This window comes from Cygnus olor, chromosome Z (assembly GCF_009769625.2).
Source record: "Cygnus olor isolate bCygOlo1 chromosome Z, bCygOlo1.pri.v2, whole genome shotgun sequence".
Taxonomy (NCBI): domain Eukaryota; kingdom Metazoa; phylum Chordata; class Aves; order Anseriformes; family Anatidae; genus Cygnus; species Cygnus olor.
In genome coordinates, this window is record NC_049198.1 from 26,678,235 (window position 1) to 26,705,943 (window position 27,709).

The following is a 27,709-nucleotide window of genomic DNA, read 5'->3' on the forward strand; positions in this document are numbered from 1 at the left end:
TTATATACCCACTGCTGTCAACAGCTTGCCCATGTGAGACTGAAGTCCTTGCTGCCCAGCAGAAAACTCTCAGCTCACTGGGGTGTTGGCAATGCCTTATCAGGTGTTTGTCTGGATCACATTTTGATTTTAACTCAGTTTATGAACATGATAATTATTAACATTTTTCTAATCAGAATACACTGTCAGTCTTGTTTGTGTTTGGTGCATTTGTGTAAGATCAAGATGCTAATCAGTAATTTCAGATCTGTAGCTAGGGCTAGTTAGTAGTGAGTACAAAGAAAGTGAGCAGAGAAGAAAGGGATTTTTTTTCACATTTATGAAATATGGATTTCTAACATCCCCCTTCAGTTGCTCTCCGCTGTGAATCCATAAAAAGAAAGAAAGGAAGAAAGAAAGTAGGAAAGAAAGGAGGAAAGAAAGGAGGAAAGAAAGAAAGAAAGGAGGAAAGAAAGGAGGAAAGGAGGAAAGGAGGAAAGGAGGAAAGGAGGAAAGGAGGAAAGGAGGAAAGAAAAAGAAAAAGAAAAAGAAAGAAAGAAAGAAAGAAAGAAAGAAAGAAAGAAAGAAAGAAAGAAAAAGGAAGGAAGGAAGGAAGGAAGGAAGGAAGGAAGGAAGGAAGGAAGGAAGGAAGGAAGAAAAAGAAGGAAAGAAAGAAGGAAAGAAAAGGAAGAAACAAGGAAAGAAAAGGAAGAAAGAAGGAAGGAAGGAAGGAAGGAGATGAAGGAAGGAAGGAAGGAAGGAAGGAAGGAAGGAAGGAAGGAAGGAAGGAAAGAAAGAGAGAAAGAAAGAAAAAGAAAGAAAGAAAGAAAGAAAGAAAGAAAGAAAGAAAGAAAGAAAGAAAGAAAAAGAAAGAAAGAAAGAAAGAAAGAAAGGAAGAAAAAGAAAAAGAGAAATTGCAAAACAAGAGGAAAAGGACCTTCTCTCTCTCATCCTATATTTCTCCTTGACACTTGAATTTCAATAGTTTCACTCTCGACCTCCATTTCAGTGCTAGGTTGGCCAGCAATCTGTGAAATCATGACATAAGACAGTTTGACTAGACTTCTCTGATAGCCTTCACCAGCTGGCTAAAATTGAGTTAAAAAGCCAGGCAAGCTGTACCCTGGCAGCTTCAGTCACAGCCGAGTGAAGGATGTGGGAGTCCTGCAGTTGGGACAAGAGGAGCATTTGCTGCAGGTGCCATGTCAAGCTGGTGCAGCCCCTCTCACACCCAGTGAGAGGATGTGCTCTGAACAACTGCAAGGCAGCATCTTGGCTTGCCCCTGGGATGCTGGCCTCACCACCAAAGGTAAATGGAAGGGCTGGGTCAAAAAAGGAAAAATACTTCTGTTTATGCATTCACACACACTATCAAAGCCTCTAGCTAAATAAGGCTTGTGATTGTATACAGAAGTAGAAAATTGTCCAAAGGAGATACACAGAAGCTGCAGTGCCCAGGCCATGCTCAGGATGGTGGTTTGGGCTTTCTTTCCCAAAACACCAACAGCAGGCCTGTGCAACTGAAAGCTCCAGGCAAGGGAGAAAGCCCAAGCTGAGAGGTGTTTGTTCATGGATTCACAGAATCACAGAATGGTTTGGGTTGGAAGGGACTCCTAAAGATCATGCAGTTCCACCCCCCTGCCATGGGCAGGGACACTTCCCTGTAGAGCAGGTTGCCCATCCAGCCTGGCCTTGAACACCTCCAGGGGTGGGGCATCCACAGCTGCTCTGGGCAGCCTGTTCCAGTGCCTCACCACCCTCTGAGTAAAGAATTTCTTCCTTATACCTAATATAAATCTACCCTCTTTTAGTTTAAAGCCATTACTCCTTGTCCTATCACTGCACTCCTTAACAAAAACTCCCTTCCCAACACTCCTGTACTGGAAGCAGGTCCTGGAAGGCCGCAATAAGGTCTTCCTGTAGCCTTCTCTTCTCCAGGCTAACAGCTCCAACTCCCTGAGGCTGTCTTTATAGGAGAGGTGCTCCAGCACCTTGATCAACCTCATGGCCCTCTTCTGGGCTTTCTCCAACGGGTCCATGTCCTTCTTGTGCTGTGGGCCCCAGAGCTGAACACAGCATGCCAGGTGGGGTCTTACAAGAGCAGAGCAGAGGGGGAGAATCACTTCCCTGCCCTGCTGGTCATGCTGCTTTTGATGCAGCCCAGGAAATGGTTGGCTTTCTGGGTTGCAAGTGTACATGGCTGGCTCATGTTAAGCTTCTCATCAACCAGCACCCCCAGGTCCTTCTCCTCAGGGCTGCTCTCAATCCATTCTCCACCCAGCCTGTATTGGCACTTGGGATTGCCTTGACCCAGATGCAGGACCTTGCGCTTGGCCTTGTAGAACCTCAGGAGGTTCGCACAGTCCCAACTCTCAAGTCTGTCCAGGTCCCTCTGGATGGCATCCCTTCCCTCCAGTGTGTCAGCTGCACCCTCTTCAGTTCCACAACAGTGCTGACAGGGTTGCTGATAAATAGTTCAGCCTCAGGTCAGTCTAGAACAAATCTAATTGAAAGGTAGCTGAGTCAGATGTGAATATGAACTCCATTTCAGAAGTTTTATGAGATATGAGGTATGAATGTAAAATGAAAAGAGCAGAAGAGCCATGGTGTTGAGGGTGCAAAGATGCATTTGGCTGTTTAGCTTTCACTGCCTAGGAAAAGAGATCCGCTATAGATTGTCCTTCCTAAGCATATTGGCTATACTTGAAGTGGATTCAGCCCCAAACCACTCTGCCAGGTGCACTTGGGATAAAAAGTCATGAGAAGATAAAATACAAGCTTTACTAAGTCAGATAGAAGTCTATATATTTTCATATCTTATAGCAGGTATTAGGGGAAGGAGAGGAGAACAAGGCAATATTTCCATGTGAAGCTCCTGCCATCAGCCGTTTTTGAAGGACCTAACAGGAGCCAGAGTGCTCTGTGAGGCACTGAGACTGGTAGCTCACCTCCCAGATTATACACAGGTATACAGGCTCACCCTGTGTTCAGAGGGTCTGTCTCCATGGTCTTTACATGCAATACAATCAGTGCCAAGTTCTGTAGTTGCTCTAGAGCTTTTCTTTCTCCACTGCTGTGGGTCCTTTGGCCACTGGGAGCCTGAGCCATGCTGTTCGGGAGCCTCTGTATGGTTCCTGAGCTGCCTGGTCTCTTCAGGTTGCTCACGTTTACATTGGCCCAAGCTCCCAGGTTAAGAAGTGTACTCCCTAAGCTACGGACAACGGAAGGGACACCTGTTGGGCTTCACACACCACTCTTTTCATCTTCAATCAGATTTTAATCCATTTGATGAATGTATTTCAGTGACAGAATTAATAAGAGTTAGTCAGGTAACTAGGGGCTTTCTTATACCCAGAGGGCAGAGTTAAGGTTGTGTGAACATTTCACAATTCGGAGTCCTAGGGTTAGAAACATTCTTCTGGCATGACTGTGCTATTCATTACTGCTGGGTCCTTTCTCTTGTTTACTGTATGACACACCACGGGGTCCATTGTCTCTAATACTAAGAAAGCTGGAAAAAGAGGCTTCATCATAATATTTTTCCCTTCCTTTCTCTGAGCTGCTTTCCCAAAACTATGATTTTAAGAATGGAATTTGTTTCTTGTGGGATTCCAATAGCAAGCGGATGCACAGTGAGGGAAGGCATGGAAAAAAAAATGCCTCCAGCACAACAATCTTCAGCTGTTCAGTGTTTGCTCAGTACAGCTTCCACAATGTCTGAAGAGCCAACAGAAATGAGAAAACCCCTGCACAAGGGCTAATAATCTTACATATGACTTTTGACTGAACTTGTCTGACTAATGTGCTTTAAAGTAAAACCCTGTGCTTACCAAATCCAACTTGGAATAGTTTCTTTGGCTTCCAGTTCCCTGGCATTCAAGCACTGCTGCTTAAACATCACACCAAAGAACTTGAGTAATTCTAACTTGCAGCAGTTCCAGGCTTCCAATGACAACGCGGCTTTGCATTGATTGTTTTTTCTGAGAGACTGTTTCTCTAGGATGCATTGAGGCCAAATGCTTCTATGGATTCAATCAGCACAGCATCACTGAACCCAGTGATGCAGAACTAGTTTGCCTCAGCTGATAATCTGGCACATTTATATTCCTGTCTACTTTTTATGGGATTAAAATAAATCTAGCTGCTCAGGTTATGGCTGAATGCCTGTAGTTTCCAAGCCAACTGAACACACTGGTCTGAGTCCTAAGGAACTAATTGGGGTTGCCTCAGAGTTGCTGTGCAGTGGTCAAGGGCGCAAGGTAAAAGAGAAAAATCTCCACTCTGTGAGAAAATGCAATAAAATATACAGTTCTTCAATGACTTTGACTATGAGCTTTTGCCATTAGAAATATATTTGCCCTTTAAAAGCTTCATTTATAACTTCCTAGTGCAAGATTTGCATATTGGATATGTGACAAGTCTAAAATCCAACTGTACAGAAGAAGCGTCTGGTCAGTGCAACAGTCCTGTTTTGTGGATTACAACATCAGTGGAATCAAAGCCTTTGGCTTCAATGAAGGAAGAAACAGTCTTCTACCAGGCATTTTATGATAGTAACCTGGACAGTTTTATCTCTTTTCCATCTTTGCTCTCCCTAGCCCCCACTTCTCTCCAAAGGCCTTCTCCATAGGCCAGGAGTATTGCTGTTCCCTCTCTGCAAAGCTCTGCAGAGACAGGTCTGTGGGGTCCACATGGGGTTGGTGGGGGTCTCACAGTGCCCAGAGAGCAGTGAGCAAGGGTGAGACCTGTGCTAGGATAAAGGGTCGTGGATTTATGGGGTTTTCAGTGTCTCTGCTGGCTTCTGCAGCCACCAATATTTCCCATCAAGGGCAGGTTTGAGCGTTGCAAGCAAAATCTGAGAATGCACCCTAACAGCCTTCCCAAAACCATTGAGTCTTTGGCAAAAGTCTAATCCTATCATGATGCTTTGCTGATATGATGATAGTTTTGGAGAAATTACAGCTGGGAAGGATTCAAATGAAGACACTGATTCCTGTACCAGACTGAACAGAAACCAGTGCCAGCATTTGTCTTTACTGGTTTTGGTCTGATATCTTCCAGTAAGCAGAAGAGCAGTGCCTTAAATCTCCTTAAAATTTTCTGAGCTGCTTTCTAACAGTTGGAGGGAAATCCAGTGAATAGTAATAGTGAGGGAGAAATTAGGAACTGGAAGAAAGAGATGGGGGAGGAGGGGGTAGAGAGAGAAAGAGAAAGAGAAAAGGTGTGTTTGGGAAAGAGAGAAAGCACTTGTAGGGACAGAAAAGAGAGAGTAACTTGTAACTATTGTTTTATTCATGTCACTTACAGTTTTCCCTTCTTCTCTTAGGGTATAGCTCATACACCCACCCCAGTTTTTCTCAATTTTTTCTATCACTCCCAAGTATTTTCATGACATCCAATTTATCAGAGTGTTTGAAAGGTTGGAAAAAAACAAACATCAAGATGAAGACACAGAGCCTGGGTACAGGTGTCAGGGCATGTTTTTTTAAGTGGAGATAGCATGTTGGACGGAGGTCCTTTGCAGGACCAAATGGCACAGAAGTACCAGGGCCAGAAGTCTGTGGTGTAGTGAGAACTGCCAAGACCAAAGCTGAGCCCATGCAAAGGAAGTGCAAGTGGAGGAAAGGAGAGCAAGAACAGAAGAACAAGAAAAATAATTCCTATGTTTCAGGAAGAACAATTCAGAGGTGAACAGTGGTCAAGAAAGGCTGGTTGGCAGCACATTTAAGGGAATGTAGAAGTGATCTTACAGCAGAACACTAGAGTTGTTCAGCTTGCTTAGCCCAGCAAAACCAAGTCTGAGAGATGGTCTGGTTGCTGCTTATAAACCAGCCACAAGGGCTGTCATATAAAAGAGGAAAACAAACAAATAAACAAACAAAACAACTTAATGAAACTTTAGTGGCATTCTTATCAGAAAGATACGAATGTCTGAAACAGCTAGGTGTAAAGTTAGGTTGGGAACTGGAGGAAGTTTCGGCAGCCTCGGTGGAGTGTTATATTGTGACAGGCTCCCAGCTGGAGCAGGAGGGCAGGAGCATACCCGCTTTTGAGGGAAGCCTGCTCAAATCAAGGGAAGGATAATCTCAGATGCAACCCAAGACAGCCAGGGAGTAGTCCTGAGGAATTAGGAGATCTTTTCTCAATTTCTGTGTTCCTAAATATTTTTTTCCTTGTGGCTGATGCCAAGCGTTCACCTCCGCACATAGGGAGCAGCCTGGGGAAGAATATTTCTTAGACAGGCTCAATCTCTTTGGTTCTTCCTGTGTGGCCTTGAACTGCTCTCTATTTAGGGCATGTGGTGGAGCACCACAATCTAGCCCAGGGCCTGTAAATGGTTTGCAAGAGGTTCCGTGAGAAAATTCTGTGTATAAATGTGAAATGTGTTTCAAATTTTGGATGGGCACAGAGGTCATGTGACAACCACTCTATTTCCCAATTGGAAGAATGTACTTCCTAGAATTTGCAAATACTCATATCTAGGTCTTTAGCATTTGTAATTGCATACAAAAATTATTCTGACCTGTAGTATTCGAATTTGCTGCTTCTGCAAATACTCCTACTAGCAAACTTGTTCTCTAACCTCAATCAAGAAGGGTGTGAACGTATCAAGAAGAAAATACGTTTTTTTGTTCAAATGAGTAATCCTAGAACAACTTTCAAGGAATACACTTAGCCCCTGGAGGGATGCATGAAACAAAGTACTCAACAATCAGGAAGAGCAAGAAGAGGGACAGAGAGAGACAAATTAACGTGAGAGAGCCTGAGACATGGCTGAGGCTGTCTTAAAAAACAAAAAGGACAAATTTGAGTTGAATTGGGCCCCAGGGAGGTTGTCTGAGGATAATGACAAAGTTGATCCCTGACACTAGTGAAGGAGAGAGTCCTGTGTGGCCTGGAGCAGCCACGGACAAGAGAATTTAACAGTCAGGCCTGGAGGAGCTGAGACATTTCCAAAGTAGAAACCCAGGCTGTGGAGAACAAGGGCAAGGTCCAGAGGCACTGAGAGATAAAGATGGAAGATATGGGAGGAAAAGTAGGATTAAAATAAGTAAATATGCTGGAAAAACAGTCAGGAGGAGTTAAAACACAGGTGAGAGACAAGAGAGATGAGGAATAGTGAAGCTGCTCAAAATTTCAAAGCCAAACTGGAAAGCTGGCAATATTTGTGTGGTTTCAGATCGAAAACATGCAAAACCACTTCCACAGGAGCGTGTATTGTCGTAGTGCTGCAGAAAGCTTTTCAACCCTGAACCGAGTCTTGGGTTTGTGATCAAACCGCAGACCAAGAAAACATTTTTGTGAGTGGGGGTGGGCAGCTCTTCGTTGAGAAAGGGTCTCCTGCCTGTAAGTGAAGTAAGGGAGTGGAAAATTATGCTGTGCTCGTCTCTGAGCATTTTTCTGGATAGGATTCCCCCTAACCCATTCCTTTTTTCACATGAAAACTTCCCTTCACTTTTCTCCTCTCCGCTTGTAGAACACTTGTGCTTTGCATGTACTCCCCTGGAGAGCTGGGAACCCAAGGTGACTGCTCAGACCACTTCAGTTTTTGTGCACATCGCGAGTGCAGGTTGCATTTTACTCCCCCCCTGCTTCCCCGGGGTCCCTCATCCTGAGCCACTGGCACCTAGTTTCTCCCTCCAGACTCTTTTGCACAGTGAGGGGGATCTTTAGAGGATCTGAAGAAAGCAAAGGGAGGAAAGACAGCGATGATTAGAGACCTCTGAAAGGGGCAGTGAGGAATTAGGGACCGTACTCTTTGAAAATTTGTGTGACACTCCTTAACGGTCCCTGACTCATTTTCCACTTGGCTGCTTTATGACTGAACTGTAAACTAAAAATGACATGGGCTCATTAATTTGGCAGCAACTGGCAAGATGTGGTCATTTAGCATACCCACAAAGCTATTGTTTGAGGCTGGGTCGTGTCAAAGGGCAAGCTAAATACGGCTGAACCTCTGAAAGGCTGAGTCTAGGAGTCCTAGAGCCTAAACCTTCTCTCTAACCTCTGCCTGTCTTCAGCAGTGTGATCAGCTTGGGTTTTCTGGGGAAGGCTTCACATAAAGCTGTCAAGTTACTAGCAATATTATGTCAGTTTGATTTTTTTTTAAAGCAGGCTCAATTATATCATCCTCTCTTCACGTCTGACAAGTGGTGCAAAAAGTGTTTGCAACAGCGGCTTCAAGAGAAATGCTTTTGTTGCAGGGAGCTGTTGCAGGGAACAGTCCAGAGTATGAAAGGAATCTAAGCCCAAATGCTTCAAAATGTCGGATACCATAGAATCACTGAAAAACCCTTAAGGACATTGCTCTGACTGCATTTGTTTGGTTTAGAGAGTAGATGGTTAATCCTTATGCTGTCAAGGAATTAAAGTTCATGACAGTCGAGCAGATTTCATGAGTGCAGGCTGAAAGAGCTCACTCTGAGTTCAGTATGCAAAAGCCACATGCCAACTGTGGCCTAAGTATTCACACACACCTCTTCTTCAGATGAAAGAAGACAATGAGGATGAAAATCAAGGCAATCAAAAAAACCCCACAGTCTCTCCCCTTTCTTTCTGCCATCCCTTTGCCCTGCTGCCCTTCAGGTGTAGCAGAAGAGATTTTCCAGGTCGTTTTTGGTGCAATTGTTTGCTCCCACTTTCCCTTGAACTGACCCAGAGAGAAAAGGATGACGTCCCAGCCCATGCTTTGCCCAGCCAAAAGCTGCCATTTGTTCAGGGGACTTGGAAGAAAGCCTTTCCCCAGCTGGTCCATTCCTGCTTGGGACATATACATCTGAAAATAATACCTCTACTATTTATGCACGTGGTCCTGTCATGACCTCGTCTACTAGGATAGATTAACCGAATTTCTCCAATGTTTTCTTTTCTTCCTGATGGCCACTATTGACATTGCTGTGTGATGAAGGCTTTCGAAGGAGCTAAACATGCATCAGCATAGGAAACTTGGCGTGCCTGGAATATGGGGTAGCTTGCTGTTCTGAGAGCTTTCAAATCTAATTTCTTCCCTTTTAAATGAAGTCATACTACAGCAGAAGGGACAAATAACTTACACTGGCATTTCCTCCTTGGTAAGCAGTCATCTTAATGAATTTCACAGAAGGCAAATCGCAGTTCTTGAGCGTTAAAATTTAAGTTTGCTTTGAAAGAAAAAAAAAGAAAAAGAAAGAAAAAGAAAAAGAAAAAGAAAAAGAAAAAGAAAAAGAAAAAGAAAAAGAAAAAGAAAAAGAAAAAGAAAAAGAAAAAGAAAAAGAAAAGGAAAAAAAGAAAAAGAAAAAGAAAAAGAAAAAGAAAAAGAAAAGGAAAAAGAACAAGAACAAGAACAAGAACAAGAAAAAGAACAAGAACAAGAACAAGAACAAGAACAAGAAAAAGAAAAGGAAAAGGAAAAGGAAAAGGATAAGAATAAGAATGAAAAAGAAAAAGAAAAAGAAAAAGAAAAAGAAAAAGAAGAAGAAAAAGAAAACGAAGAAGAAGTAGAAGAAGAAGAAGAAGAAGAAAGAAAAAGGAAAAGGAAAAGAAGAAGAAAAAGAAAAAGAAAAAGAAAAAGAAAAAGAAAAAGAAAAAGAAAAAGAAAAAGAAAGAAAAAGGAAAAGGAAAAGGAAAAGGAAAAGGGAAAGGAAAAGAAAGAAAAGAAAAAGAAAAAGAAAAAGAAAAAAAAGAAAAAGAAAAAGAAAAAGAAAAAAAGAAAAAGAAAAAGAAAAAGAAAAAGAAAAATTGAAATTTAGATGCTGCAGACTGGTTTTGCAGTGAAAAGTCATGGTAATGTTTTCTCATTATGACATTTAAAGTGAAAAGAGTGTAGTAATATTTATTTTATTATTTATATTATTTATTTATTTATTTATTTATTTATTGCCAACTTCATGTTCTGCTCAGAGTAACAAAAAACATTTTTCCATTCTGATTGGTTAAGTCATGTTGAGAAAAAGCTCTTACTCATTTAAGTACTGTATAACTCAAAATCTTTTTTTTTCCGCTTCTGTGTTTCCAGAGATATTTCATTATATATTTCTACTTTTTTGTTGTTTTGTTTTGGTAAAAAGTTCACACAGGGTTGATTAATTTTAGCAAGTTTCCAAAAATGAACTGGGCTTTTATGCCTCAAGGAAAAAAACTTTTTCTGACATTTAACAGCAAAGAAAACTATTTCCTCTCCCATTCAAAGCTAACCATGTTTAATTGGCCTAGAAGTCTGTTGTAGTTTGGAAAATGTTTGTGATATCCCATCTGTTTTTACATCCAGCCATTCAAGTGCGCCTGTGTTTACCAGCTTGTTGGGAAAGTGGGTTTACATGTACAATGATTTTGATATGACAAGGTATTCCCTTGAAACAATGCTGGATCTTGCCGGCTGTGTGAGACTTAATAGCGCTTTGTTACATAGGCAGAAACGATCTCACAGTATTAGTGTGGTTTCATGGGATCTCACGGTTATTTTAACTGCTTGGGCTCATCAGCTACATGAATAACGTGCAATATGCAGACTTACAGTCACACACAGCTGTGCTTTGGGGACCTTTTGGAGTACTTGACAGGACCGATTTGTTAGCTTCAGTGGATCCAAATGAATAGTTCTGTATCTTTTGACCTTTGGTTGAAATTAAATGGTTTAATGCAACAAACAACTCCTAAACTCATAGGCTACCATTTGCATCTCCCCCTGCAGATCATTAAGAGACTTTAGACTTCAGGGTGACAAGCAATATATTTTGTAAAACAACAGGGATTTAAGATGCAGACATGTACAGATGTTGCGTTTTCCATACATTTTTGTGGTCAGATAGCAATGTTTGAAGATATATGTGTGAGGTCATTTGAATTCACTTGGAGATGGGAGCTTCATAGGCACAGAGACCATCTGGCGATCAGATGTGGACTGCAGGTAGACCTATTTGTTTTTAACTGAAGTCACTGAGGAATGAAAATGTCAAGTACCCTAACACTGCAGAAAAATGATAATCACTAACCACCCAGCACAGTGTCTGTTTAACCAGTCTCAAAAAAGTAATCCCGTCAATGAAATAGGAAATTGCAGGCATTACAGTACTTTTTCTTTTCTCTGCTCTGTGTGTGTGTGTACGTATCTGTATATGCAAGTATGTATATTATGCCAAGTCCTTAATGGAGTGGTGAGATTTCTGGGTGTCTGCTCATGGTGGTCCACACAAACAAAAAGACTGGTAATTGGAGAAATTGCTCTAAAATCACTTAGCCTGGAGTGTCTGACAAGCTGCAATCAGTCTCTGACGTGCATAAATCCCAATTTTTTGGATGTTATTTGACTCTGGTGGTAAAGCTTTCTTGCTAAGTGCTGTGCTGTTGGTTTCAGGATTGGAAACTAGGCTGTGCAGGGATGTAATTCAGGATGTCCCTCGCACCCCTCCGCTGACTCCCCGACCCCAGCTTTCAGCTGTAGGTACTGGCATGTTGGCTGGGGATACTGAGCTGCTGGCACACCAGGGCTGAGATAGGCTTACTTGCTTTCAAGGTTCCAGAGACCACATCAAAGACCAAAAAGAGTGAAACCACTGTGGAAAATGGGAATGAAGACAGCACCATGTCGCCTGAAGACAGGGACTTTCTTCCACAAGCATTGGATGCAGTTTTGGATACAAAAGTGAGCCTTTCAGACTTCTTTGAAAGACAGAAAAAAAAAAAAAAAAAAAAAAAAAGACCACACTAATTTGTAAAAGATATTCCAAATGATGAATAATGTATGGCTTGGTGTGAGCACTTTCTGAACAATAGCATAACTCAAGGCATGAAACCTGGCAGCCTGTCTTGTGTCTACAATTATTTTAAACACCTCAGTAGCTTGAGAGCTGCTTGAGATTTGTTTCAGTTGACTAAATGAGTGAGACGCATTGAACCCGCAGACTGTGTGCTGTTTGATGTAACAGAATTTTGGTGTTTCTGGGCAAAGTTGTTGTAGTCTCACTCCAGCTGCTCACAGAATGTTGTCTATCTGACCAAATCCTCAAGTGGCACCCTGGCAATCCACCTGGGCAAAGTTCAAAGTTTAGACATGCACAGAAAATAAACAGAGCTCTCAGATCTCAGGTACCTCTGCAAGACTGCACGAGAGACACCTGAAAAGCTGAGCAGCTACTGGGCAAAGTCTAGGGCATGTTGTCTGGCCCCATGTGCAAGACACTCCTTTTAAAGATACTCTGTCCCCTGGGAGAAAAGTCCTGGTTACCCTCTTTTTTCTCATTCTCCTAGACATTGAAAGTCCCACAGATGTTTTTCTTTCTTTCTTAAAATGAAAATCCTGGCCAAATTTACCTGGAAGCTAATGAGGCTTTCACCTCCTTCCTTCCCTTCCTTTGGTCTAGCTCCCTTGTTCAGACCAGAACTGCGTCTTTTGGGGATTATTTTTGGCTCCAGGAAGAGAGAGAGAGAGGGCACTGCACCCCTCCATGTCTCTGATGTGAATCTAACTGTCTCCCACATGCTGGAGTCAGGATTCTGTGTATCTCTTCCTATGTGTTGGTGATTTCAGTAATATTTGTTTGTTAGTTATTGATTTCTTCTCTAACAGAAGTGCCTGTGCCTTTGAGCAACACAGGGTTACCTCCAACCTAAACCATAATTTTCACACCACATCACCTCTAGTTCCCCTTGAAGGGAATTATCTTGATATCAGTGCTCATGCACTCTGAAATGCCTGGCAAGCACAAGTCCGAAGAAATGGATTATGACCTACGTTATCATCTGGTGATAGATCACCAGATGGATTATCAATGAACAAAACCCACCAACAGTATTTCTCTACAGAAGAGCAATAGAGGGTAAAGCAGAGAAATTGCAAAACAGTTTTACCACCAAAGTATTGATCTAAAAAATTATTAATCTGAAAATAATTTATGAGCAATGTCTAAAAAGTGAATATGATACAAAAGAAAAAATATAGAGTTGGTAATGACCTAGGTGTTTTCTTGTGGGGTTGTTAAATTAATAAAAACATTTCAAAACTTCAGGCTTACAGTAAATATTTCTAGTTACTGAAGCTTTGAGTCTAATTTTTATGCATAACTATTTCTTAAACAACTTATCTGATTAGTAGTTTTAAATTGTGTGATTTTGTCCATGTACAGTTGGCTAGTAACTGCTTTGTCAGGAGCAGAGAATAAATAAACAAGAAGTGTGAACATACCCTTTCATTCTCTATCCTACCAAGTAAGGCGCCATGCAGCAGGAGCTCGATCACTTTCCAGAGATGCAAATCTAGGCTGACACAGTAACGTAGCTATCCCTAATGGAATTATTCCAGATTTGTATCAACACAAATGGAATAAAGCCCGAAAACCATAAGCAACATGATGTCAGGCAGTCGTCTCCCTAACTTGTGTACTGTGGTCGTGAGGCCTCCTTTCAGCACAGGATGATGAGCATTGCAGTGAAGTTTCCAGGGTCTATGGGCAGATGATCAGACTCACTGCTCTCAGTCCTGAGTGTATCTATTGATCTGTCAGCCTAACCATCTATGCCTAACATTTTTAAGAAAAACTTCTAAAAAATACAAACTCGTAAAGAACACCTAAACCTTTCCCAAGTCTAGACCAAGAATTACTTGATTTTGATTCTGAGTTATTTGTAGAAAGGGCATATTACAAAAATTCAACACTTCAGTGCAGGCTTAAGGAGACAACCACATCTAGAAGCAATAGAAATTATGTATAGATCTCTCAGGACCCATTAACAACAGTCACAGTGTATGAAAACATGCTCTCCTCACAGGAAGACAAGAATATTGTTCCTTTGGGATGACTTGTATCTTACTGAGGTTCTACTTGTCTCAATGTATCAAATTTGTTGATAACTGCATGATGCAGGGCAGCATGATTTGCTTGAGACCTTCCATTTGCTTTTGTGATGATCTGTGTTGGTGGATTTGGCTGAAGGCAGGGTTTCTATCTCTGCATTTGGCTTTTCTACCCAGCCTTATATAGTAATGCTCTCATCTGGCACACTTATTTGTACAGTGTGTCTCATTATGGGTTTTTAATAAAGAACAAGTTTCCTGGCATTTTATTTGCTGTCCTTGGGGTAGGAACAAAGGACTGATCCTGAGTTTTCTCCCATCAGTTTTTTGTCCATGGAGCACTGCTTCAGTTGGGTAGATACGTGACTTTCAGCAAAGTGTGTGAACTGAGACTAGGGTCTCAGTCCTTTCATTTCCATGCATACTTATGATGCTTTTTATTTTTATTATTTTATTTTTTTTTATACTTGACCATTTGGCTAAGTAAGGCCACTGCACTTAAGAATAAAATAATGAGAAAGAACGGTGCTAGATTAACTAAACTAAGAATGGATAGCAAATGACGTGCCCATTTTTTTTCAGATTTTCTACAGCAATGATCTTTGTGACTGGATAGTAGAGCAAAGATACTTGATTGTGTAAAGTGTGTTGATGTTATTCATAGAAAGATGATCAGTGTATTTGCAGCTGATGTTGTGTCTTTTTAAATATTATTTGATGGATAGTACAGAAAAGTAGGAGAAATATCAGAAGCACCATTTTCATTAACTGGGAACATAAGCATTAACATGATCCCCTTTCACAGTTCCTTTGAAAGTGATATGCATCTAACCAAACATACCCATTATTGAAACATTTCCTCTAGATATATCCCATTCTTCTTGATGTGTTTTGGTACTCCACCAACATCCACAGTAATTTCACCATGCTACTTCTCCTCTCTTTCACACCGTCTCTTGTCTGGACTGCCTATTCCTTTGGACGAAGTGAGCTGGACATCCTGGTTTTGGAGCCCGTTAATTCTGCTCTCTGGATTTTCCAGTAGAAGAGTTTTGAGGATTGTGACACAAGGCCCTTTGTCTGCTTGATCGTGCCAGCAGAGTGCTGTTATTGTAAAACACAGACATGGACAAGCTCTCTTCCTTCCAGCCCAGAAGAAAGCTGCAACACAAGGAATGAGTGAGCTCCTCCAGTGAGTGCGGCCTTCGTGAAAGCACTGGGTGCATGACAGCACGAGTGTGGACTGCCCCAGGATGAGCAGGGTGTGCAGCTTTTCTCTCTTCTTTCTCAGAAAGTTTCACCAACTATCAACTATCATAGAAAAGGTAGGTGTCAACTCCCCCTTTTAGGCAGATCTGGGCCAGTCAAGGTTGACATCGCTAGGCACTGTGAAAGCAGAGCTTAAGGGATTTGTGCTACATGGCTAACAGATATGTAGCCTACTGTAGCTCCTTAAGAGCCCAAGCAGTTGGCTGTGCTTTTGTGGGTACCTTACTTTCTATGTAGTGCCTAAATTCCCCTTTCATGGCTCTTTTAGGAAGCTCATTGTGACCTTCAATTTTGTCCCCCTAGTCTCGGGCTAATATTTACTGAGAGAAATGTCCCCTGTGATCTGGTGACTTGCTTTAACCACCTATCTGGCCCCTCCAGATAAGTACCGTATTGCTCTACAAACACCCAGGATCTCCACAGTGCATCTTCTAGAACACACAGAAGATTATCCCTCAAGAAAGGTTTTGCTATATTTAGCAAAGCAATATCATTACTGAATGCCAGAGTTCTCAGAACTGGCTTTATTGCTAGGGTAAACTAGATATTCAAAACCAGTTTTACTAAAAGACGTGCATCTGGAGTTTTGAGGAACAAAGCTGCAGAAAGTTAAAACATGAATCACACTGTGGTGAACCTTCTTGGCTGCTTCAATGTACCAGCAACAGTGTGGGGATGGCTAGTTCTCTTCTGCCACAAGGCCAGAGCTAGCACATGCTCCGGCTGTCAGAAGTGGCTACTAGATCAGCCCTTCCTGGTCTAGGTGGAATGAGCCAGCCTTGTGCTTGTCTTCACCGGCATTTTTGTCCTTGTCATGACTGTGGACTAGGACACTACACAGGACTGCAAAGGGTTAGGTCATTTCCTCCCCCTTCCTCGCTGATGTCTCTTGATTAATATTTCAGTTGTGTATCTCAATGGGGACATCCCTGGCTGTGCTCTTTGTTATAGGCTCCTTAAAATATAGTGGTATAACATTGCAAATTATGCATCACAAGAACCATTAATTGTATAAACCTCTTCTAAAGACTGATGATATTTAGCTTGCTCCAAGTTTTGCATGAAATCTACATGTGTCTTGGAGGACAAAAGAGTTTTGAGGATGTGGTTGCCAAGAGTGCACATTTCCCTCCTTCCCCTCCTGCCCACACCCATGTACACACATACACACTTCATTAGGTTAAGTGAAGCCCTGGGGGACCCTGTCGCAGCTGCCTACATGCTTTTCTTGTATTTGCCTTCAGACCTAAATACGATAATGCACAAGCACTGCCATACCTAAGGCCTCTCAGGAGAGCCTCAGACAAAAGGTTATGTTTTCTCCAGTAAAAACCATTGCTAAAAACACTGGAGTTAGTATGGCAAGAGTGTGAAACCAGAATCAGGCCCAAACTTTGAAAGTTTGCTCTGAATTTCCTGGCTTTTGTGGTTAGAATCCAGACCCGTAACATTATTTTAACATAGGTTTTGCATTTATATTTATAAACACAGAGTACTGCTGCCTATTTGAGTTTAGAATAGATTGTGGTATAAACATATTTCCTCTTTACACATTATAATCAGTGCACAATGGCCTGCTTTATGTAAAACATATCACAGTCTTTGCTTCTCTGCATGTGCTCACATGCACATATAGCTTAAATTAACTAACTTAATATTGTCATGATGTGTTCAAAGAGGAGATCTGTGAATGAGGTAGGGAAAGATGGTCTTGCAGTTCCTATTTTGGAGTTTGAGATTAAACACTGTATTTAGAGAAACATTTAATGACGATTCATTTTAACAGACTTTTGGTTGATGACTTATTTATAATTTCATCAACCAAACACTTCCCTTGACAGAGTATGTTTTGGCTCACTCGCTCCTGACAGCTCTGTAGAACAATCCATAGTAAATGTGTCCTTTGGAAAATTAGCTAAACATCATTCCAATGCAATGACTCTGTAGGCGATAAGATGAAAATGATTAGTTACAGTTCATTGAATATTGCCCCAAACCTGTTCAAAACTACTGCTTGGCATAATCCCTAGGAAGGTGTTTTGGCTTCTTTCACAGCTTCACTAAAGAGCAGTTGAAACCAAAACCTGAATTTTGTTTGAAGGACGAATCAATAACAAACTTGGAGCTGAATTCTGTGTGTTTTGTCTGCAGAATCCAATTTTGCAATCTCTTTTGCTTAACTTGGAGCACATGAATTGACTTTCTGGAGATTAATCACAAATTCATGTTTTTGTAGTAAGGTTTTTTGGCTGATGGCCATGAACACAGACTTGAACTTTGGTGCAAATGCACAGCTAGCAGAAGTAACAGCAACAGCAAAGATACCTAATTCCATATAACAGTTTCACCACTAGAACTCACAACCCTTGACAGAGGACGTCTCTATCATTATATCCATCTCAGGAAGAGAAAATGAGGATGTTCCAAGACACTATAAGGCATCTTGCCCAAGAGTGCCCTTCCAACTGGAGAAAGAGAATTGATGTCCCTTTAGTTCCAGGCCATTTCAAGACACCTTACTCCAGTCTTTCCTCACTTGAGGCCCTCATAAAACATAACAAGTGTGTTATTTGCTGAGCACCAACAGAGGAGATAGAACAGTGAAATCTGTAGCTAGGGAGGCACCTAGTATGCATGAATGATGGCAGGATTGCACAGTGCTCATGTCAGGCACTGTGGTGCCCTCAGGCAGAGCTGTTGATAAACACAAATATAATATCCTGCTGCTTTCTTTCAAAAATTATTAAAAATCTATAGGTTTAAGGTAAAGTGTTTATTTGTTATCTCTGCTGGGTGCCTGTTCCCAGGTGCATCTATCCACAGACCATTGGTAAGCCAAATGAAGAACAGTGCACTCTTTTCATTCTGTTGAGGACTGAACAGAAAACCACAGTACTAGGTACTGGGGCTGATTTTGGTGTGCACTCTGACCTGATAGGCGCTCATGCTCTCAGCTGCTGCTTTTGGCAGTGCTCATCCTGTTTCCTTCACCTGCAGATCAGCTGTGATGTGGAGGGGCCAGGACCATGTTATTTTCCCTGGCTGCTTTCCCAACCAACCTTGGTCCCACAAAGGTGCTGCTGGTGGCCACTGGGACCAGTGCCACTTTGTGCAGAGTGTGAATGGGGACAGAGGACATCACTTCTCCCTGTCATATTCATTCAGAGGGATAACACTGCATAGTTCTGCTGACTTGGACAAGTCTGCGAGGATGTATCTTTTTTTTTTTTTAAAAAAAAAAAAAGTTGGAAAGATATGGTTTCCCAAGGAGTGGCTGATATGAAAGACTGTTATTGTACTTATATACGCTTGTACTTATATATGCTTTTGAAAAACATTAACTTCACTGTGATATATTTTTTACAAAATACTCCATGGTTTTGTGAGAGCTGAACACTTATTCTGTTTATATAGACTATGCAGCACAGATTAGGTATATGCAGGTTCCTCTGCTCTGATTCTGAAATGTTAGATGAGAATTTAACTCAATTCACTTGCAGTGCTATGTTATTCCTTAACATATTTTTTTTCCAAAGAGATGTCAGACTACTTTGCAGAGACATATATGCTATTAACCTCACTTTCCTTATCCCAAACTGATGGGATTTGTCTGAAATCACTGCTTAAGTCAGCTGAAGAGCAGGGGTGAAACCTCTGTCTTTTCGTTCCTGATATGAAAAATTATCCTCAAGTCAGCTTTCAAGCTCAAACTGGTTTTAATGAAGATAAATGGAAGCCTTAAACTCTCTTAATACATTTCAATATGTTAGCTGTAATTCTCAGTAGTAAACTTCCACCTGGGAAATAGCTGCATAAAAAAAAAAAAAAAAAAAAAAGCAAGACAATTCCTCTCTGTCCTGTCTGTCTGGAAATAAAAGCATATACATAGATCTACTCAGATGCAAAGTACCTTGCAGATAAATCATCTATTAACAAAAGACATGATATTCTCTCTCTTTTGTAGTTGATAAATGTAATCAACACCTTGTATTTCACAGCTGCCTTTCCTTTTCAAACACTAGGTGCAAAATGTAGTGTGAATACATTTTATTTAGCTAGGTATTTCGACTTCCACATACAGTGAGCTAAATTCTGTTCCCTGAGCTGTGCACTGTGCTGGTCTCCACTGATGAAGTGAAGAGCAGGATTCAACATCCCCTGCCTTCTGAAACTTAATCAGGGGTTTCAGCTCTATATGTAGATTTGCCAGATTGCTTTCCTGCTGAAAAAAACAATCAGCTCCTGACTGCTCCTCCACTGCTCTGGTGCCTCCCTCACCTGTGTGCTGGAGGTGGGGGCAGAGGATGGGACTCTGCAGTCTGCCTGGGGGAGCACAGGGTGAGTCTGGATTTGCTGGGGATGAGAGAGGAGGTTTGTCTCCTCCTCTGAGGATTACACATTATCTCACTGCATCAAGACACTGTGGTGGTGCAGCCTCTTTATTTAGACTGGGGCAGAAGAAGCAGGCTAAGTGGGAAGCTTTAAGTGGCAGGCTCACCCCCTGCCACTCTTTTCCAGCAGGGAAAAAAGACATATGTAACACAAGCATTGTATGTACCTGTGTCTGCTCCTGCCCCTTCCCCAAGTAGTAATTAATTTAAATCAGGGATGAAAGCTGAGTGAAATATGATTTCTCTCAATGGTGCCAAAGATGCTTCGAACAGATGCCTGCTGTATTTGTATAATCACTTAAACAAAATATCATAAAAACTCAAATTAACATCAGATTGATTCCTTCAGTGCCTAATATAGTCTGTTGGGATGCTGAACGCCACAGAATACCACAAACCCAGCACTGGTGACTGTAAACAATAGGGTCTAATATTGTAAGAACAGACTATACCTCTGCCATTTAATGACACAGAGCTGTTTCACAAATGTAGAAAATAAGAGGAATTTGAGAGAGCCCTTAATATGGTGAAAAGCTCTTAATTATTCTTAGCCAGTTTCTTAAACACTCAGCTGCATGGAAATAACTGGTTTGAAAGAGGGGTGACCAACATTGCCCCCCATCTAATTCTCCAGTGGGAGGTAACCCACAGCTTCTTGGCAGCATAGGCAGAAGGGAATTGCTGCTCATGGATGAAGAGCTGGGCTTGTCTGGGGACAGGTGGCTTCTGCCACAGCAATGTTGAGGAGGGGGACAAGAAAAGCAAGCCATGGTGACCTTGGTTTGCAGCTTCTGCCACACTTGAGGGATAAAAAGAGGAAAGGGAGCATGGAAGGTGTCTCTGCAAGGAGCTCACCAACACCCTTTGCCTCTGCCAAGCATCCCACTGCAGCAACTGCAGCAGGAAACACACCTGTGCAGGGTTCTTCCATCAGCAGGTGGATAGCTGAGCAGAGGCTGTTTTCTCTCCTAAGGGAGTTTTCTCCAGTGGGCAAATGCCTGCGACCATAATGGATTAACATTTCTCTCCAAAAATATGATTTTTTTTCAGAGAACAAGTTTTGCTTCTGCTTGTGCATCACTGTTCTGTCATTCCTCTGCTAGTAAAATATTCAAAGAGCTGCTGTTGAATACAGCCTTTCAAACAGATACTGGGAGAGAAAGTTTGATTATTTCATTAGCAGTAGGATGGGTTACATGAAATTGCTATTCCATCAGGAAGTTTAAGTCTTGTCACTATATAGCAAAGAACCATTATGGGTCAAATAAAGACCATATGTGTCATTAAAATATTGTTTTCTGAGCCTTGGAAAACAGAGTGCTTTACATTTTATTTTGGGGTCATTGTAGTTTATTTACTTAGCAGTAGATCTGGGGCATGGGGTTTTTTTTTGGACAGGCAATCATCTGGAGTGGCAGCCTCATACTGAACATGACTGATGTATAGAAACATTTAAATTGGATCTAATGTAGAAATCAACCCTCATTTATACTTTTTTTTTTTTTAATTGATTTAGCAGAGGCAGGGCTTGGCTTTGTTATCTACAAGGTGCTGGGCTTTTCTCTTTATCTGTCTGATGTTTGTGCACTTCTCTTTTAGAGCTGCAAGCTCCTTGGGGCAGGGGGTGAGTTCAGAAACGTGCCTTCTGCAAACAGAGTCCTGAGCTCAGGCTCACAAGCACCAGCTGAAAGCTAATAAGAAGAATGGACTGCATCTGATCCAGCTTGTTGCAGAAGCTGATCTATAAAAACGAATCTAGCACATTTTGCCTACAGACTCGCGTGTTTAGTGATGACTGTGGAATGAGAAGAGGAACACAATTTGAAGAAAACAAATTGTCAATAGGTAGTATTAATCTCCTCTGGAGAAAATGTGCTGCTTAAAGCATTTTTTTTTTTTTTTAATTATAGTTCTACAATAGGTGCTAGTGTTTGTTAGGACAATAAACTTGTCACATTGAATTATGGTAGTAAAAGAGCACAGATGCACACAGAGCCAAAACCAAACCTCAGAGTGTTTTAATTCATTAGCTCAACAACTCGTGTTTTCGGAAGTATGGAATATGGAAAATTAGGAAATGCAATGGAGACTTACGTGAGTGGAAGCTGCAGAAATCTGAACGAATCCAAATATCATTTATAGGGTAAGAAAAACAAAAAATCTGTGTTCATTGCCAGTTATTAAATCTTGTTTATCCTTCCTTAAACTAACCAGAAACACATTGTGTTCAAGTACTGTTCAACAACTGAGATGCTGTGGTTGTGCTGTAACTCTCCTCTGCTGCTTTTATCTTCTCTAAAATGGGAGTGCGGCTGCCAGGCTCGGAGCCTGGCTCCCCTCTGCTTTGTGGGAAGCCCAAATCCATTCTGCTCACAGCCCCCACTCAGGGGAGTGTCAGTGTTTGGGCTGCAGGGACCAGCGGCACCTGAACAGATATGTTGTAAGGGCTTCTCTGAGCTGGCTGCAGTAGGGCCCTTTTTTGTTAGAGGGCTGTCCATCTCTACAAGATCCAACTCCTTCTCTTTATATTACAGATGTCTGTGTCAAGAGTAAAGAATACACATTTCTGAGGATGTATTTGCAAGTTTTCTTATTGATGTATTGGGTCATCTGTATCTCCTTTGGTATGCCAGCTGGTGAGTAGGTAGCACGTACATATAGACCCCAGGAAGCAGGACTAATGTATAAAGATTAATATATTGCAGCAATGTTTAATTTGGGTTACCATTAGCTGCACAAAATAGACACAAATTTCCTTGATTGTCTTTCAATCAGTAAGTGATGGAGAGCTGATAGCCAGTCTGTGGCTAAGAAAGCAGACGGCTAAATCTAAACAAGGAAAGTCAGCTCTTTCAAGGATCTGGAGTAGCCTTTAATATTCAGATGAAAGATTAGAGTCTCTGAAAGGGAAGCAACCAGAATGCATAGCTGCAAAGATAGGAACACAAGGGATATGCAGTTCTCTTTGTATTCCCTTGTTGTTGACGCTGGCTTGCACAGTTGCAGCTCCTATAAGTCAGAGCAGCTGGTTGGAGACCGTGTTTTACACCGGCATGCATAATGGCTGCCTCTCCTCCAGCACTAGCTCGCACTCTGTGCCTTCTGAAATGGCATGACCTCATAGCCTTTGTGTTGGCTGTGTGCCAGAGCCATTAAACTAACACCTTTTGTGATAGTCTTGCTCTCCTTGCCTTATAGAAATAGTCCTGTTTACATTACTCGTATCTGCAAAGCCCACAAACTATTCATCATGCAACAATGACATTTTGTCATATTCCCCACATGCTTCCTTGCTAGTTCTCTGCCGCAGGTCTCAAAGGCAGTGGTTTCATCTCAGTGAGCTTTGCAGAGCAGATGGAAAATGGGCTGCTTGGTTAGAAGAGGGCTGCCCATCTCTTCTCTCTTCTCCTCTAAGCCACAACTAAGTTCAGAGGAGACCTGAAGAAAAATCACGTTTTCTTAAAAGCACAAGAAGTCCCTGATCAGGCTAAGGGAAAGGTCTTGAATGTGGACATGAGAGGGCAGGCCTAATTCCTGAAAAATTATTTAAAAAAAACTCTTCCCCAAAATTTCCTGCTGGATTATCAGATCACAGTGAAAACTGTACAGTGCTTAGCTTTTCTTAGTGCTCAGGCCCTCTGTTACTCTAATAAACTGTGTGTTAGAAAAAGAGATATAATTTCATCAAAATAAATATTACCGTAGTAGCCTAAGGTTTTCTGACTCTCCTTTGAAAGCAAATTTGCAAAATGTTTTAGATCACAGGCTCATATTTACTGGGTATAGTATCTACCAGCAGCATATAGGAGAAGCTGCGTTCCTTTAATGATAGCTTTGTAAGCTTCTGAATCCTACTGAGCCACTTGAGGGGTATGTCATTAGGATTTTACCTGGAAGTAGAGATCAAAATAGGTACACAGAATATTGGATTCACAGTGCGGTCAGATTATATCATCTAGCATTCCTGCTGAAGTATAATGACACCGTTATTCTGAAGAACAAAGGTATTAGGGGTAAATGAAGGGGCAAGAGACTTGCAGCCAAACCCACAGCCAAAGGCAGGGTAGATTTCAACTGGGAAGCAGTTTCATGCAACAGTCTTCTGTAGTGCAAGTTTCTCTTATTCAAAGTTAACACTCTTTGAAATGAGATGAGGAGCTGAAAACAAAGTCTTCCTGGTCTGAACCATTTTTCACGAAGTATTAAATAATTATGCAAAAAATGTACAATGCCTTACAGTTTGCACAGCCTTAATTTCACCTTTCTCTTACACACTACAGGCCTCAATCAACTCTTTTCTATTCATGTGAATAGTTGTTACCCAAATAATCTTTTCCACTTGAAAAGAGATACATCTTGAATTAACTGTGCAAAAAGGTTTTGTGGTGTGGGTACTACTTGTATTCTTCAACAACTACTTCAATTACTTCCAAAACGCTGCCAACAGTGAGGTGGAATTCGGCAGCTTTTTTAACAAAACACAACAGCACTACATAAGGTCAGGGCAGAAAATGAAGAAATATATAATATTTATGTGTAAACTTTTGAAAAATTGTATATTGGCAAGTTGTACTTGCTTTAACAGTGAAATTGAGTTAACATCCTAGTTTTGAGACACCGGAGTCCAGGGATTAGCTGATCACAAGCAGTTTTCATTTCAAGTGCATAGCTTGTCATAATGACAATCTGTCTTAATAAGTATCTTGGACATCCCTTTTTATCTTATTGAGATATTACCAAGTACTATTTTTGAAGGCTTCAATTTTTTCAAATAATTAACCAGGTTTGAGTAAAAATATGAGGAGCATTTAGAACTATACAGTTCCAAGAATAATGCTGAAACCATTAGAGGCAGAGACTGACACTCTCAGCCTAGGTTGATTGAGCTATAATTTAGGTAGGGATTGTAGTACTTGACAAATATCTGATGGATAATCTAACTATGGCTGGTTGTAACAGATCGAAATACCAGAGCACTTGACTGGAGCAGCTGCAAAATTTTATGAACACTTTCCTAATTTATATACATACACTTTTTCAAGACTACACTATGCAAAAGCATTGGGATTTCACTATGCTCATTCCAAAGTGGAAATTTTCAGTCAACAGTTTGCTGAAAAAATGACTTTTCTAGGTTTTCTCCTCTCCAGTTCCTCCACCAACAATTTCAGACTTTGTGACACTAGAGAATTTTTTACATGATTTATTTTGTCTTTTCTCCAGTAATCACCCTGTATCTTTTGAAAAAAAAAAAAAAAAAGTTACATTGGTTGAACTCTTCTGAACAAAACTGTGACCATCTCAGTGCCACAGTCTTGTTTCTCTTCTTTTCATGTCCAAACAAGGGTCTAGAGCACAAATATTGTGAGGAGAAGCTGAGGGAGCTGGGGCTATTTAGCCTGGAGAAAAGAAGGCTCAGTGGAGATGTTATCGTGTTCTACAGTTCTAAAGAAGTTTGTAGCCAGGTGTGGATTGGGCTCTTCTCCCAACCACCAGGTGAGAAGATGAGGGAAAATGAATATGAGGGGAAACCACCATCCCTGGAGGTTTTCAAGAAATGTGTAGAGGTAGAGTTTAGTGATGTGGTTTAGTGGTGGACTTGTCAGTACTAGGTTAAAGGTTAGACTAGATGATCTTAGAGGTCTTTTCCAACCTGAATGATTCTATGATTCTATGATAAGTAAAGACCCAGAGAAGAGTGTCGCAGTCTGAATTACTCTCACCTTCTGCTTCTGCAATGTATTTTTCTTCTGTGTGTTGTTTCCGAACAGTAACCAAAATTAGTTCTACTGAGCATGTCAGTGTATTGGTATTACATCATGACATCCTAAAACATTACCAGGGGAGGACATCATGGCCTTTAACATCTGTCTCTGTGACTGTCCTATATGCTTGTATTCCTGCTAACTGCTCCCTACAGTAGTTAAAGGAAAGTTCTTTTGGTAAATTAAATAAAAAAATGTACAGTTGCTTCTTCCAGAATCCAGAAATTTGGGCAATCAAAAAAACAATGGGAGCTGGGACACATGAGGATAAGTGAGTCACAAGACTTTGAGATAAGAACACTACCTGGGTACTTACAAGAAGACAATTTGTGTGGAAGTTAATACTGAAACATGGAAAATTAGAGCTAATTTAAAAATTTAGCTACTCATTCCAAGGAAGAAGGGTGATCAATACATCTGACCTGTTCCCTCACAGCATTGTATTTACAGTTTTGGGGTGTTGATCCCTCAAGACTATACACAACACACAAGTTTTGAAGGCTTTGTTAAAAGATATGAATCCTTGACAAAACCTCACCTTCTGGAGACCAGCTCCACAGCTAATGCCGTGGGAAGGCAGTTGCAGTATATATGTCATACCAAAATATAGGCCTATATAAATCACACTAACTCTCCTTTCAATTTAAGGCACAAACATGGAACACCCATGTGAGAAAAAAAAAAAAAAAAGTGATATGTGGTTTTACCTGCTGTCATTGTTTATTACAACCCTCATTTATTTGTTGACTTTGTGATATGCAGTGGGATTTTTCAAGCCCCAGATGTTGGAATTGGTCAATTCGTGAAAATCTATCCTTTCCTTCTCCTTCTTTCAAGAAAAGACCACTTCCCCCATCCTTGATCCCCTTCTCAAATGTTTGTTACCAGTGGGTTACATCTTGTCTTAATTAGATTACAAGCAGTTTCAGACTGCAACTATGATCTTACCCTGTGCTACGTACTGGGGCCCAAGCCAGAGTGGGGCTGCTCAGGGCTTTTATAACACAAACAAATATAATTATTTTTCTTTGTTCATAGGTGTCTTTTCTCTCTAGCTCTTACATAAACACTGTTTTGTGTGCCGAAACTGTAACTTGGCTGTCAGTGTGGGGAGCCAAGGGTTGACTGAGCATCCCACGAGATGAACAAATCTCTACCTTATGTGGAGGAAGAGAAAACAGCAGGGTTAACTGGTTCAGAGTTACTCAGAGTAATAAAACAGCACAGTATGGGCTGCAGACTCTTCTAGGGATGATCAGAAATTTTTTGAAAATGTTTATTGACAGAAAATTGGTGTGCAGCTAAATGAATTATTTGTTTAAGTATCAGCTTTCTGTGAACAGACTCACTTTTTCAACAAGCTTTTTCCATACCTTTCCCACCCCATAATGTCTGAAAACTGAAATATTTCCGTGCTGAAATGCTGCCCTAGAATTTCATGGGAGCTGTAGTTGGAAGCTGCCTTCCAACTGAGCTCTCAGGTGGGCTCTCTGGTTGCGCCCAATCCTCCAAGCGTGCCACCATCTGACTGACCTCCACCGCTCCCCTTCCAGCCCACGGAGCAGGATGTAATGGGCCTGGCCTTGCTGGGAGGATGGCGAGAGCCGGGCTTCGATGACCCACACTCACCCACAGGCCGCAGCCACCGCATTTCCAGGTGCAAAGTATCCTCAGTTGTTTCATTTTTCTGCTGAGAATTGTCAAGGGAAGGGGACCACAATGTCATCCTCTGAGCAGTGCTAACCTCTGCCTGCTGGCAAAGCACCGAGGTGGGAGCTCAGCCCCAGGGAGTACCAGCTCTGGTAGCTAACTCATATATGTGAGACTGAAATATCTCCGCTGAACAGGAACACATAACACACAGATCTCAAAGTGCTAAATGGCATACTTATAATTACTTTTCACCTATTAAAATACTTCTTTTAAATTCTTGCTTTGTTACAAAGGTTTGTGTTTTATCTCCCAACAGTCCTGTTGCCTTCTCTGCCTTTTTCCCCCATCCCTGAGTTGATTCCTGTGGAGATTATGGGCAGATACTTGTTAATTTTGGTCAAGAGTCTAGGCAGTACCTCACTCTACAAATAGTCCCAGTGTTTGCATAGGATTTTTCACATAACAACATCATTTAAAAGATGATATACAACTCCAGTGTCTGAATCTGGCCCTCTGTCAGGAGCAGTGAGAACAGGCTGTTCTAGCAATTACAGTGGAGTATTATGAGGTAGGCTGCCAGTATTGAATGCTGGCACTATTGGCTACATTGCTTAGCTATAAGCGCAGTTAATGATACTACTAAAATGAAACAAAACCAACCAACAAACCAAATAAATAAATAAATAAATAAAAAGTGAGCATTTTGTTTACTTGCTTGGTACGTAAAATCACTCCTACCTGTTTGAGTGTTTGTGTTATTGAAAACTACTATAAACCTGGAAAGTCTAAGCTATCAATATACATAAACATTGACCCAAAGGCTCTTGACAGAAATGTGCATTTTGTGTGAACTACATTTCCTGTATCCACAAACATTGGACAAA